General features: G+C 39.3%; 1 protein-coding gene across 1 annotated transcript in view; it reads left to right on the top strand.

The window, feature by feature from the left end:
• The first annotated feature begins 2000 nt into the window (after positions 1-2000).
• Positions 2001-13087, top strand: part of prickle1.S (prickle planar cell polarity protein 1 S homeolog) — a 64054-nt gene continuing 52967 nt past the window's right edge. The window contains exon 1 of the mRNA XM_018254155.2: positions 2001-2472. The gene's annotated coding sequence lies outside the window, so the exon portion shown is untranslated. The remainder of the gene's footprint in view (positions 2473-13087) is intronic.

Below are 13087 nucleotides of genomic sequence, written 5' to 3'. Positions count from 1 at the left end.
ACACTTCGCCAGGCAAAAATTTGCCCAGACAACGCTAATTCACTAACATGCGGAGTTTCAGCCTGGGTATGTTACTTCGGCCATCCGAGAAATTCAATTAGTAGATGCGCTAGCGTTCATTTTTGCCTATCGCAAATTCGCTATAGGTCTTGCGCTCAGGTTAATTTACATACGGTGGGAAATTTAAGTTGAATGGATGTCTTTATGTTATGTGTTGCAGCAAATACATTACATTTCCACTGTTAATTACACATGTCCAGGGAACTTTAATAAAGACAATAGAGTTAATATAATGCCCTACACATGAGCTCACTGTATAGTTAATGTTCCATATGTAAGAAAATGTATGGGGGAAACCAGTTACACCAAAAAAATTTTTAGGACTTTTGCAGGCAATCACTCTGAAAAAAGGGAAAAGTCGCCAGTGTTTTTTGGACTTTGAGGCATTTTCTGCTCACAGAATATAATGTAAGTGACAGAAGATTGTGGAAGATCTAGCTACTTTAATGCACTTCGCCTGGTCTGAGAGAGGTAACTCAGTAAAATCGGCATTTTAGTGAATTTGCGGAGTAGTGTCCGTTAACTAGAGTGCAAATAACCACTAGCGATGTCCGTGTGGGTGGCAACGCTGGGGAAAAGTCGCGAGCATTAGCCACTTTGCCCTTGGAGTGGACTTGAGCATAGAACACATTATACATGTATGTGCACACAAGCCAACTCCCTGCCCAGTGCACTTCACTTCCAGCGATGGATCAGTTTTATCTCAACCTGTGTCTCTTTGCAGGTGGGAAATCAGTCTGGTGTGCCTTTAGCCTAAAGGAGTTGCCATAAAAAAACAGTAGAGTATCAAATGATGCAATTATAATTTTTATGAAAAATGGTTAAGTTTTGACCATGTATTGCATAGTAAAATATGAGGGGAGGCGAGGCCAAAGAGATTGCTCAACACACACAATCTCCTATGCTGGGAGTGTCCACTTTGCAGTACTTTTGGAGTTGTGAAATTTCTTATTTTATCATTTAAAAGGCACCTATTACATACAAAGCCCATACTCTGGATGTAGGAAATTATTGTATTTCTTTAAGAAAATCAAACTTATGAGTGCTGCAGCTTTCTCGTTGTGTACATAAATGCAGGAAAAAAAATTGTTTATTAGGGACATAAGTATTGTTTACTTCATTCTCTCCTAGTCCCCACCTCTGTGGAATAATGTTAAGTATTAGGTTCCAAATAGAAGAGGGGGATGGTGGTTAGCACAGCTTTTCCAAATGGTATGCGTCTAATTCCTTGATAGTTGCTCTGTGCTGCAAATGATCCAAGTATAGGAGAAGGAAGAGGAACTCCAGCAGTATTACTGCAAACAACTTTTTATTCCCGGCAGTGGTAAACACAACATATTTCGGGTTCAATACCTTTTATCACCTCATATAGTGACATCACCATCCTACAGGCAGAACATAAATGAGATCATCCTGGGGGGCAGAGAGCACCTGGTTACAACTTACTGTTTTAGCATTAAGAAACACATTACAATCGCTTGTACAGCACATTTATTGCACAAATATACAAAAAGTATAGTTGGGAAGCAGATATGTTTTGATCTAGAAAGATAAATTGCAGCTCTCTGCCCTCAGAGTCTCCATGTTACATTAGTCAGTGTAATTCACTAAAAAACACACAGCCTACACACACACACAGATTCCCTGCCTGCACCCAGATTACCACCTGTATGTGACTTTCTGTAGAGTTCTGTGCAGTCTCCTACATAAAACTTCTCACTGAAATTCTGCTTCACTGCAGGAATCCTCTCTCTTTTCAAATGACTTTCCCTCCAGACTTCAGCAGCCATGAAACAGGAGCAGCAGATGACATTACACAGCACATCATCAAAGGGAGGAGCAGATGACATCACACACTCCATATCTGGCAACTTCATTGAAAGCAATGCTGGAGTGTACTGACCAATCAGCTGGGGGAGGTGTGTTTAGACTGGGAGGAGGGTGTGGCTGAGTTGTTATCTGCCTGGTAGATAGAGCTGCATTGAAGGCATCCTTCGTTTCCTATTTTACTCCACTGCCAAAAGAACTCTGGCATCAGGTTGTGCAACCTATTCCTTTTGTGAGGAAAACACCCCCTGCAGGGAGCTCGGAGTTAGAAAACGCCAAGCTATGGAACACTCTGAGCACTAATATCATGCGCTGGCCTCATTGGCTAAGAAGTGGAAGTCGCGTCCAATCCGAAGCCGGGAAAACTCATAGCGTTTCAGCTTTGCTTGTGCAGCTCGGAGCTCTGGATCAGTCAGGGAGAGTCTCACCTAGAGGCTGTTGTATGTTATGTACTGAGTGACTATGCGCCCTGTCTAACTGAGAAGCCCTTTCCACTGCTCTGCCATCCATGTGAAGCACACTGGAAACTTGCTCTTGTCTCCATACAAGGAATATTCCACTGTACTGAGACCCAGTCACTTCATGGTAAGTTGTCGCTTTTAGATGTGCCTATTCTACTCATTATTCATTGCACTTCCTATAGAGAGATCATGGGCAAGTTTTATATCTGTTTGCGTTACTCATTAAGTTCCTGGGCGCTCTCTATCGCTCGTGTGCAAATTGATAATGGGGCGGCAGTTTGTGCACTACAAATCCCAGCATGCAGTTTGAGGAGAGAGAGAGATGTGTGCTGAGGTTGGAGACTGTAGTTTGTGTAGAGCTGTGAGTGACTGGGGCTTATTTATAAACACAGGGCAAATTTGCCCCTGGGCATTAACCCATGGCAACCAATCAGATGATTGTTTTCAGTGATCAACCTGCAGCTGGCTGAAAAAGGCTAATCACTGATTGGTTGCTATGGGTTACTGCCCAAGGGCAAATTTGCCCTGTGTTTATAAATGAGCCCCAGTGAGTGCTGGGGCTGCACTGAAGTCTCTCCAGTAGTGAGGGTCTGGGTGGGGGTGGGTGGGGGTGGGTGACGCTGAGGAATTCGAGTCACTCTGGCCATCCTGTCACCTAGAATGTCTTCTGAAACTTCATTAATGGAACGGCAGTGGGGGGTGGATAGGGAACAGCAGCCTGGCCGGGATTGGGGCACCACTTGCTCATTTAACCCTTCACTCCCGGGAGTCCAGCAGCTCGTTGCTCTCCAGCGTCTCCTGCAGGCGGCTGGGAAATATGTGTCATTTAAATGGAATGCGCTTTAATAAAGAAATTCTTAGCTCCCACTCTGCATGTGATTTCCAGCTAAAGCTCCCCACGTGCCCTGAGAAAGGAAAGGGCACATGTTTTATTCGACACTGTAACAATGCTCCGTCTAAGACCTGTCTGACTATGTCACTAGTTGTTCTAGAAAGTTGATGGTTGTAGTTCAGTTGCAGCTGTAGAGCAACATATTCCGGATACTTGAATAAGCAGTAAAAGTATGAGTGGCCTCTTCTGTTCCAGTCTCATGAGGCACCTATTAGGGTTAAACATAAGAGTGTTGTTGCTGTTTAAAAAAAACCCAGAAAACTGAGTTTAGTATGAATTACAGGTCCTTAGGGAATTGGGTAAAGTCTGATGGTTAAATCACATGTCCTTTCAGGGGAGAGTCTGAGGACTGTTAGCTGTGCAGAGCTAGTGTTTTGGCTTTCAGACTTGATCCTTGGGTAATCATTGGACTGTTAGCTGGCCATAGACGCAAAGATTTGATCATACAAACCTCTGCTTCATACGATTTTCAGCCGTGTGTGGAGTGTCCCGACATTTTTCGTGAGATGGCGATCTGTCGTTCAGTTGATCGGACAGGTTAGAAAATTTCTGACGATATCAGTGGGAGACTGTCACCAGTCGGACATAACTTTCATACGACTACTGTCAGGGGCAGAACATCGCCTGTTCTTTTACTACTTTATTTGATCTGAATGGTTAGTGGCAGGTCGGGAGAAGGCACAGAACGATCCTTCGTCCGATATAAAGGTAAATCTGCACATCTATGGCTAAGTGTTCCCAACTCCTGCATTGCATATTCGAAGAAGTGTCAAATACATTTAATAAGATTGGAGAAAAGTTGGAATTCAAAGGCTAAAATTGAGTACATTGTAAGAGATGCAGTAACAGTTGTGTTAAGATAGAAAGGGGCACTTCCATCTTCATATTTTAAAGAAAAATCCGATCCAGCAAAAATGTGTGAAAATGCAGAGAACCAAGGAAAAACAAGCATGGACTAAAGTCAATATGGGAATGCTTACCCTGGCAGTGCGCTGTTAATTTGTGGGATTTAAACATTGCTCAAATGCATAATGCTCAAACCAAAGGGGTTTGTCCTGTGGAGCAGGGTTGGCTGCACAGTAACAAGCCGTTCGCCAAAGCCTAGAATTCTGGATGGAAGTTGTTTATATTTCTTGAGTGGAAAAAAAAAAGAAGCCAAATAAATATTGTGCTATGAAGGCTGGCATTCTAAGACCACGTCTCTCCATTGTATTATATTTCTCATTTGTGATTACTGGTAAGAGCTTGGCTTGCCTCTAATGGACATAATGCATTTGAACCTATATATTGATTCTCACTTAGTTGCTTAGAGAATCTAAACAGCATGATTGATTTTGTGGGAGGGGGTGCCGATTCCAGTCACTGGGGGCCACTTTGAGTAAATAGATAAAGTGTGCAATTTCATTTAAATTTGTTTAGCTTCCAGTACTTTACACTAAACTACTAGGGCCCATTTTTATATTTATTTTTATTACATCAAACTTTGTATTTTTAGTATGTGAACGTTGTGATATTTCAGGAAACTCACTCTCCTCTGATAATAAATGAATCCCCCTTGATGTATAAAACTCCTTATTGGTTTGCAGTCTCAGAGGAAGCATTTAGCCCTGTTGATACATGGGAGACAGAAGGTGTCTAGACTGTAATGCTGTTTTAACATTGGGTCCACATATGTTGCTGGACTTCAAGTCCCAGCACGCTTTACCTCTTCAGAATTTGCTTGGAGTTGTAGTCCATAAACATCTGTTAATTTAAGGTTTAAAAAATGCTAATTTATTATTCAGAGTTCCCTTTTTTTTTTTACTTTGATTTGTGATAATTAAATGTATATATATAATTCTAATGTTATAATATGTGGTAATTATATATTTTGTGATCATTTTGGTGGAAGCAGGCAAATCACACTCTGAAGTTATGGGCAAAACTCTGCGTTCTTCTCTGTGTTTGTATACATGCTGCATATGCTTTTAATCTTTAAAAGAGAGCTTCCGTCTGCCTCCTCTTCAGGACAAGCTTAAAGGGTGTGAGTTTCAGTATTTGCCCAAGTGAGACGCCAGATGTGGCAGCTCAGCTATTTGCCTGTCACTCGGGTGACAACTGGTCTTTCCCCAGTAAGCCTTTCCTTTCCCCAATATGCTCGGCAATGTGTCAATGTTTCATCCACTTGCTATTGTTAAGAATTTACCCTGTCCTCTAGGGAGAAGGGCTGTCTTGTTTGACTAATACATATGACATAGAAATTTCCTAAAGCAAATGATCAAGAGGTAAAGCAACTATAGATAAAACCCCTATTTCAAGATATTAGCCTTTTAGTTTGCATTTGTGTGCATGCTGGCCATGGTTAGACTGAGGAGGTGCTTATGGGAATAAGAATAAAGCCATAGCTGATGTGCTTGCAGTAGCCTAGATTTCATTGCTCAACAAAAATGTTATCTCGGGTGCAAGTTTAGCAAAGTTCAGTGGGGCTTAACCCAAATATGGGTTCACACTGGCAGCTTAAAGTTAGATGCTGAGAATTGTTGTTTAGCACCGTCTACATTTCTGTCTGTTGTCCATTCCTATGTTGATTAGCTCTGAGATCTGGAATTATACCTTTGCTGAAGGGTAGAGGAAAGGAAAAGTGGATACAGCTGATAACTGCCCTATTTCGTAATGAAATCAGCAGGAAACAAAGGCGATACTGTGGGGGGTCCATATTGTGGAATATGGAAGAAATGGTTAGTCTTGAACCATAGACACAGATAAGATAGAGCAAAGACGGGACTTCGCGTCTGTTTTAAATATGTACGACTCTGCTGGACAGTGTTTTTATAAAGTGAAATTGGCATGTAGTATTTTCTCTTTCTCTCTGTTTGCCGAAAATTCTGGGGTAGAGATTTTTGTCTTCCTCTGGTTTCCAGTGTCTGTTACTGTGGGCTGAACCAGTTGGTGATCAGAAGGGGCTCTGTTTCAGGAGAAAGCAATTAATATACCCAAGTGACAGATTCAATCTATTAGGGCAACTAAAGCAGTTTTATAATCAGAAGTGCAGAGTGCTGCTGTGTGTCTACATTCAGAGTGGCAACAGCAAAGGGTGTCTTTGGAGCATTTACAAAAAGCCAACAATCAGCTGAAGGGGGAATCATAGAGTTAATGGTTCAGCTATTAAGATTGGAGGCAGATCTGTATAAAACCAAACAAGGGACTCTGTTTTCATCAAGATCCTTAAGAAAAATAGTTCAGCTTTTGTAACCTCTTAAAGGGATACTGTCATGGGAAAAAACATTGAATCAGTTAATAGTGCTGCTCCAGCAGAATTCTGCACTGAAATCCATTTCTCAAAAGAGCAAACAGATTTTTTTATATTCAATTTTGAAATCTGACATGGGGCTAGACATTTTGTCAATTTCCCAGCTGCCCCAAGTCATGTGACTTGTGCTCTGATAAACTTCAATCACTCTTTACTGCTGTACTGCAAGTTGGAGTGATATCACCCCCCTCCCTTTCCCTCCCCCAGCAGCCAAACAAAAGAACAATGGGAAGATAACCAGATAACAGCTCCCTAACACAAGATAACAGCTGCCTGGTAGATCTAAGAACAACACTCAATAGTAAAAACCCATGTCCCACTGAGACTCCTTCAGTTACATTGGGAACGAAAAACAGCAGCCTGCCAGAAAGCATTTCTCTCCTAAAGTGCAGGCACAAGTCACATGACCAGGGGCAGCTGGGAAATTGACAAAATGTCTAGCCCCATGTCAGATTTCAAAATTGATTATAAAAAAATCTGTTTGCTCTTTTGAGAAATCGATTTCAGTGCAGAATTCTGCTGGAGCAGCACTATTAACTGGTGCATTTTGAAAAAAACATGTTTTCCTATGACAGGATCCCTTTAAGTTGCCCATACACAGGCAAATTTTCTCACCACACTGCCAATGATCTCATTGGCCAACTAACAATTCATCCATCAATGGTTAACAAAATGTGAGGAGACTTTTGTCAAATCTTTGTCGTGTTGGTTGCAAGTTCACACATATATCAGCCTATGGCTATCTGTTCCTTTGTTAACTTTCTCATGTAGCCCAAACCTTCAAAATAAAGCCATGCACAGTGAGTTTGTTTAATGCTGATTATCTAACTGTTCCATCCACGGGCCGATTTCATTGTTTCACAACAAACATTTTCAAACCTGACTGTTGGGCCAATGTGGTTGGAATGATTATAAATTTTACATTTGTTTTGCCCCATCAGTGTAACGATAAGTAGACAATGTTATGGGATCATCCTAAAAGTGACATTTCACATGACAAAAAGTGCCCGTGAATGGCCACCTTTAGGCTATGGCCACACAAAGCTGAAAGCCACTGGATCAGCTCAGGTGCAGGCACATGGAACAGATCTTGGCACCGCAACTCGTGAGTTTGCTTTTCATATCCAAAATCTGCTCTTGGTGCCTGCACCTGTCACAGTGGCTCCGGCTGCAGACAGGGGTAGGCTGTTCGGAGCATAGGGACTGTCGAGATTCAGGTTGCTGTGCCTGCAGCCTTAATGTGTTGTAGATAGACCCTACCATCTTTAGAAAATAAATAAAAATCATTAGGATTAAATTTGTCCTTAATTTTGAGGAGACTGAGAAATCTAGAGGCATTGCATTGAAATAAAGAATATATTTCTGTGCCACAGGGAGGATGACCTCTTAACCAAAAATAGTCACGTTTATGTCCTAGATTAGGAATGTTTTTTTTTTCCTCTGGTGTTTGGATTGCAGTGTTTGCCTGTTGAAGGACAAGAAGCAAAAGCCTTTGATCACTGCTGTATACTTTACTGAAATGTAGGCAAGTTGTGCAATATTTGCAAATGTATCTTTGAAAAGTAAACTAAAATAACCATTTATTTGAAACAGGTCTTCCCAACTGCAGGCCAAATAGGGACATAGGGAATACCAAGACTCCTTTCCTGCCAATTAACTCTGTAATCCCCTGTATGTGTTAGTTTTTAAGTGTGTTACATATATGTGGAATGCTGTGACATGAGTCTCTCTACATAAAAAAATAAACTGCACAATAAGATTTATAGTGCAGTATGAGAAGTATTGTTATGGAAGAGTATTTTATGCTTCTTTTATCATACTGTGGTGCAGCCATGCTGCTTGCCAATGCTAAAATACAGCCGAAGGTCACACATTGATGAGTTTATTTAAAAAAAAAACTCTTTATATCGGAAACTGGCTGTAACAACTAATATAACCAAAAGCAATGTTGCATTATATTTGATTTTGTTTGAATATTTTCATAGGATAGTTAGAATACATTAATTAAACATTTTCTGTGTTTTATTAACATTATTTTTAAATATAATTGCGATGCGCTCTGACGAGTGTTCAAATCCACCAATTAGAGGGAAAGACACACTGCTTCCAGTAGGTAATAAATTTACAAACAAATTAAAACCATTAAATATGTCTAATGAATGTATATTGGGGATTTGCTTAGAAATGTTTTCTTTCAATAGGCAAAAGTGTTATTTTTGGTTTCCATGCCCTGCAAGCTGCTCCCTGTTCTGTATACATTGCAGAGTGGCCCAGCTGCCACGGCAGGTGTATGGTGGGGAAGTGTTAATATCAACCCATGTGTTCAGTCACTGATACTGGATACTGAAACTGCTTCTTTCTTTGCAGGAGGTTCCATGTTTGACTTTTCACCAAAGGTGTGGTTTTTAAATCCATTCTAAACTGTTAAAATTGATTTTCTTAAAGTCACAGGAAGATAATGATTGAATGTAACTGGCTTTTTCTTGAAATTAATGGCATCATTGTGCACAGCTATTGGGAAAAATGTATTCCTGGGGTACAGTCAAATACTGGTACAGTGTACTTGAAACCTAATCAGTCCAAGGGATTTTGCTTGTGGCTAATTTGTGCCCAGTGGAGTACCCCATACATCAATCAGAGGAGGCGCCTTGTTAGATATTTTTTATTTTCCCTGTTGGAAAAATGTCTGTTTTTGTATTATTGTTGGTCAAAAATAAGTTTGTATTTTCAGATAGGTATGGGATCCGTTATCCGAAAACCCGATATCCAGAAAGCTCTGAAATACAGATTGGCCGTCTCCCATAGACTCAATTTTATCCAATTTTTTTAAAATGATTTCCTTTTTCTCTGTAATAATAAAACAGTATCTTGTACCTGATCCCAACTAAGATATAATTAATCCGTATTGGAAGCAAAACCAGCCTATTGGGTTTATTTAATGTATACATGATTTTCTAGTAGACTTAACGTATGAAATTACAAAAAGATTTGTTATCCAGAAAGCCCCAGGTCCCGAGCATTCTGGATAACAGGTCCCATACCTGAAAAGGCACATGAAATGTACAGCTGGTACAGCAGGGAGTTTTTGGAGTTGTGTTTTCCCAGAAGAAGAAAAAAACTGAATAGTTGTGACCTATCCAGGCAATTATTGCCTTAAAACATGTTTGGCTATTTTCTGTGGCAATATCTGGCATGTAACCACTGCAGTTTTCTTAGACTTCTATCATGTTTTATCAACCTGTTAGCTTAGAAGTACTGAACGAAGACTGCACTCATGTGTTGGTGTGGTATTTTCTGGCACTACTGATCAATATGGGAAGAAGCACCAATTGGATATCGTTTGGGGTATACATCGTTTTGGTTTTATACACCGGACAATATGTGTGTCCTGTCCGTTAGGAGGGCCGAGAGCTGACCACAAATCTGTCCCTATGGTGAACTCAAGTCTGGATTACTTGATCTTTGCCGTTACGGCTGTTTTAGCTGGTCAACTGGGTAATCTTAATTTAATTAAAACTTTTTGCATAATTTCTTGTAAATTAATGATCATTGGAATGAGAGGTGTTCTTTGGAAGGAGTTAAGGTGGCATTAACTAAAATAAGATGAGACTAACTGCAGTCACCAGGGTAGTCATGCTTCAACCAACTGAAAGATTGACTGGTTGATCTTTCTTGATTGCCTTTTTTCCATGTGGCGCTAGATGGCCAGTAAGGTGTTTTGCGATGACTCTTTGAACTGTGTGTCTGTTTTCATCTCTTTTGCTTAGTGCTGCTTAAAGGAACATTAAAGTCAAAAATTAAAGTTGTTTTTTTTTTAAGTAATAAAAATATAATGCAGTGTTTGCTGGTGTGTTTGCTTCAGAAACACTACTATTGGTTATATAAATAAGCTGCTATGTAGCAATCGGGACAGCCATTCAAAGGAGAGACTCAGCAGATAGCATATAAGCTCTGTAGAACATAATGATGTTATCTGTTATCCACTATTTAACCTGTGCCATATAACCTTTTTTCAATTTCCGCCATTGCTGCAAAACAGCTTGTATTACTGTATTACTGAAACAGATCAGTTTTACAAGTGCAGGGCAACAGTACATTATATTTTCATTACTTTAAAACACTTTCATTGTTTGTTGATACTGTTCCTTTAAGAGCACTACGTGGCACATGCGTGGCAGCACTATGTTCTACCATGGATATTTCATATACAGGCAAAAATAACTCGTTTTTGCATTTTTTTTTTACTAGTCAAGTTGCTTTAATTTCAAGCTATGGAAGTGCAATTATTGCTAAATAATTGTATGGTTTCAGTTCTTTTAAGTTCTTGTCATGGTGGGTCATTACATTTCACACACTTTAATCATGAAGCCAGTTCCTCAGTGATTATAAACCATCAAAGTATGTTGTTTAATTAATGTTTGGACACACCCAGAGTTAACTATTGTTATGTCTAAGATTATTGCAGGTTTTAATATTGTTGCGCAACTTGGCTTTACTTCAGGAATAGACTTCGTTCAACTAGGAATGCATCAAATCCAGAATTTCGTTTGGCATTTGGCCAGATCATACTTTTTGCAGGATTCAGCCACAAAGCATTTAAGTTACAATATGCAAATACAGTATAGGCCACTCTATTAGTACACTGTTATTTAAGGCATTTACCTATTGATGAGCAAAATCTTTCGTCAATTTTCGCAGCAAAAAAAAAACACTGTCAAAAAAATGTTGCATGTCAACAAAATTTGTCGCCCATAAACAATGCATTTGGTAAAATTTTCACAATTTCGCGAAACTGGTCATTCACCCATCAAATTATATCCCACCTCATTAAATGAGCTAATTTATTCATTTCAGTTTTACAATAGAAAAATGCATGTTGAACACCCAAAAATGCATTAAATGCACAGGAACACAATATATGCAGTTTCATGGTTTTGAAATTTCAATATACGTATATTAAAACGCCCCTTTGTAAGGGTCCCTAATTTTGATTTATCTGACAGCAGTTTGTAAAGTAGAACATTAATCAATGCAGTGTGTCTGTAAATAGTTGTACTTCAATATCAGTAACGATGTAATCAGAATGCCTTCACTCACCTTAAAACATCCCGGTTGTTACTAATTAGCTTAGATATATGCTATTCACTAGCTGAACAAAAGAGTTTATTAAATTATTTTTTTGTTTGTAGAATTATAGAACAATGTGTCATGGAATCTGTTTTGCATGGCATATTGTTTGTATATGGAAGACTACAGACCGCTGACTTGTACTGTTCCTTTAATAAAGGAAACCAAAATGTAATTTATATTTTGAAGTTAAAATTTGTTACCTCAACTTTACCCAGGACAATCACAGCAAAATCATCTAGGTGTATGTTTATAGTGCTATCTTAATAAAAATGACTTCAGTGTAGAATTTACATTTCTGCTGTAATGGTATTTTGTGTAACATTGGCATGTTGTAGCATTTTATGCAATTGTGTATCAATGTATATAATAACTGAATGTGTAATAATAGCTGATGTTTTTGCAGGTCATTCCAGGTCTAGAGTAGTGAAATAATGGTATCATTTTAGGCTTTCAAATAAAAGCTCTTTTGGTTGTATTGTACGATGTTAATCCACACATAAGGATAACAAGCCGCTATGTCTTACACTAACTTTTACAATGATTTTGGCACAAAATATTTTACACACTCACAGAAGCCCCTAGAGAGGGATTCAAAAGTAAAGCCTGTGTGCAAACTATTTGCCCTAAGTACTAGCTTGTATACTGAATTTGATGGAGGGCAAGTCAGTTTTAAGTATATAGATATTTTATTTACATAGGTTTGCAATATTAACAATGTTGTAGGACAGGCTTGGTCTGTAGAGCTGCTGCATGTTCCTGTTGCTGTAATAACTCTACAAGGACTTATATTGTTCGCACAGAGATCCATTAAAGGTAAGACATGGATGTGTCTGTCGTACCATTTGGTTGCTTATAGCCTCACTGGGACTCTAATAAACCCACTCGTTTTGTACAACTCTAGAATGGTGTAAGATTGTAAAATGTTAACATTTCACTTGCATCTGCTATTGTATTACTTGTGCAGGTGACACATTTGCAGTCTGGCATAGACAGTTCTCCCAACCTTTGGGATGTTTGTACAATCACTGGCATCACACAGTTACATTCACATGGTCCCATACACCCACTCTAAAGGAACAGTAACGCAGAAAAAAGAAAGTGTTTTAAACGGATGGAAATATAATGTCCTGTTGCCCTGCACTGGTACAACTGGTGTATTTGCTTCAGAAACACAGCTATAGTTTATATAAACAAGCTGCTGTGTAGCCATGGGGGCAGCTATTCAAAGCTGAAAAAAGGAGAAAACGCATAGGATACAAAGTATAAAACAGATAAGCTCGGTAGTATACAATGGGATTCTTCAGAACTTATCTGTCATGTATTCTGCTTGAATGGCTGATCCCATGGCTACACAGCTGCTTGTTTATATAAACTATAGCTCTGTTTTTGATGCACAAACACCAATTTTACCTGCTGAAATTGTGTTGG

The sequence above is a fragment of the Xenopus laevis genome, chromosome 3S, assembly GCF_017654675.1.
Source record: "Xenopus laevis strain J_2021 chromosome 3S, Xenopus_laevis_v10.1, whole genome shotgun sequence".
In the NCBI taxonomy this organism is placed as follows: Eukaryota; Metazoa; Chordata; class Amphibia; order Anura; family Pipidae; genus Xenopus; species Xenopus laevis.
Note: the sequence above shows the minus strand (reverse complement) of the source record. Positions and strands in the feature narration are given on the sequence as shown.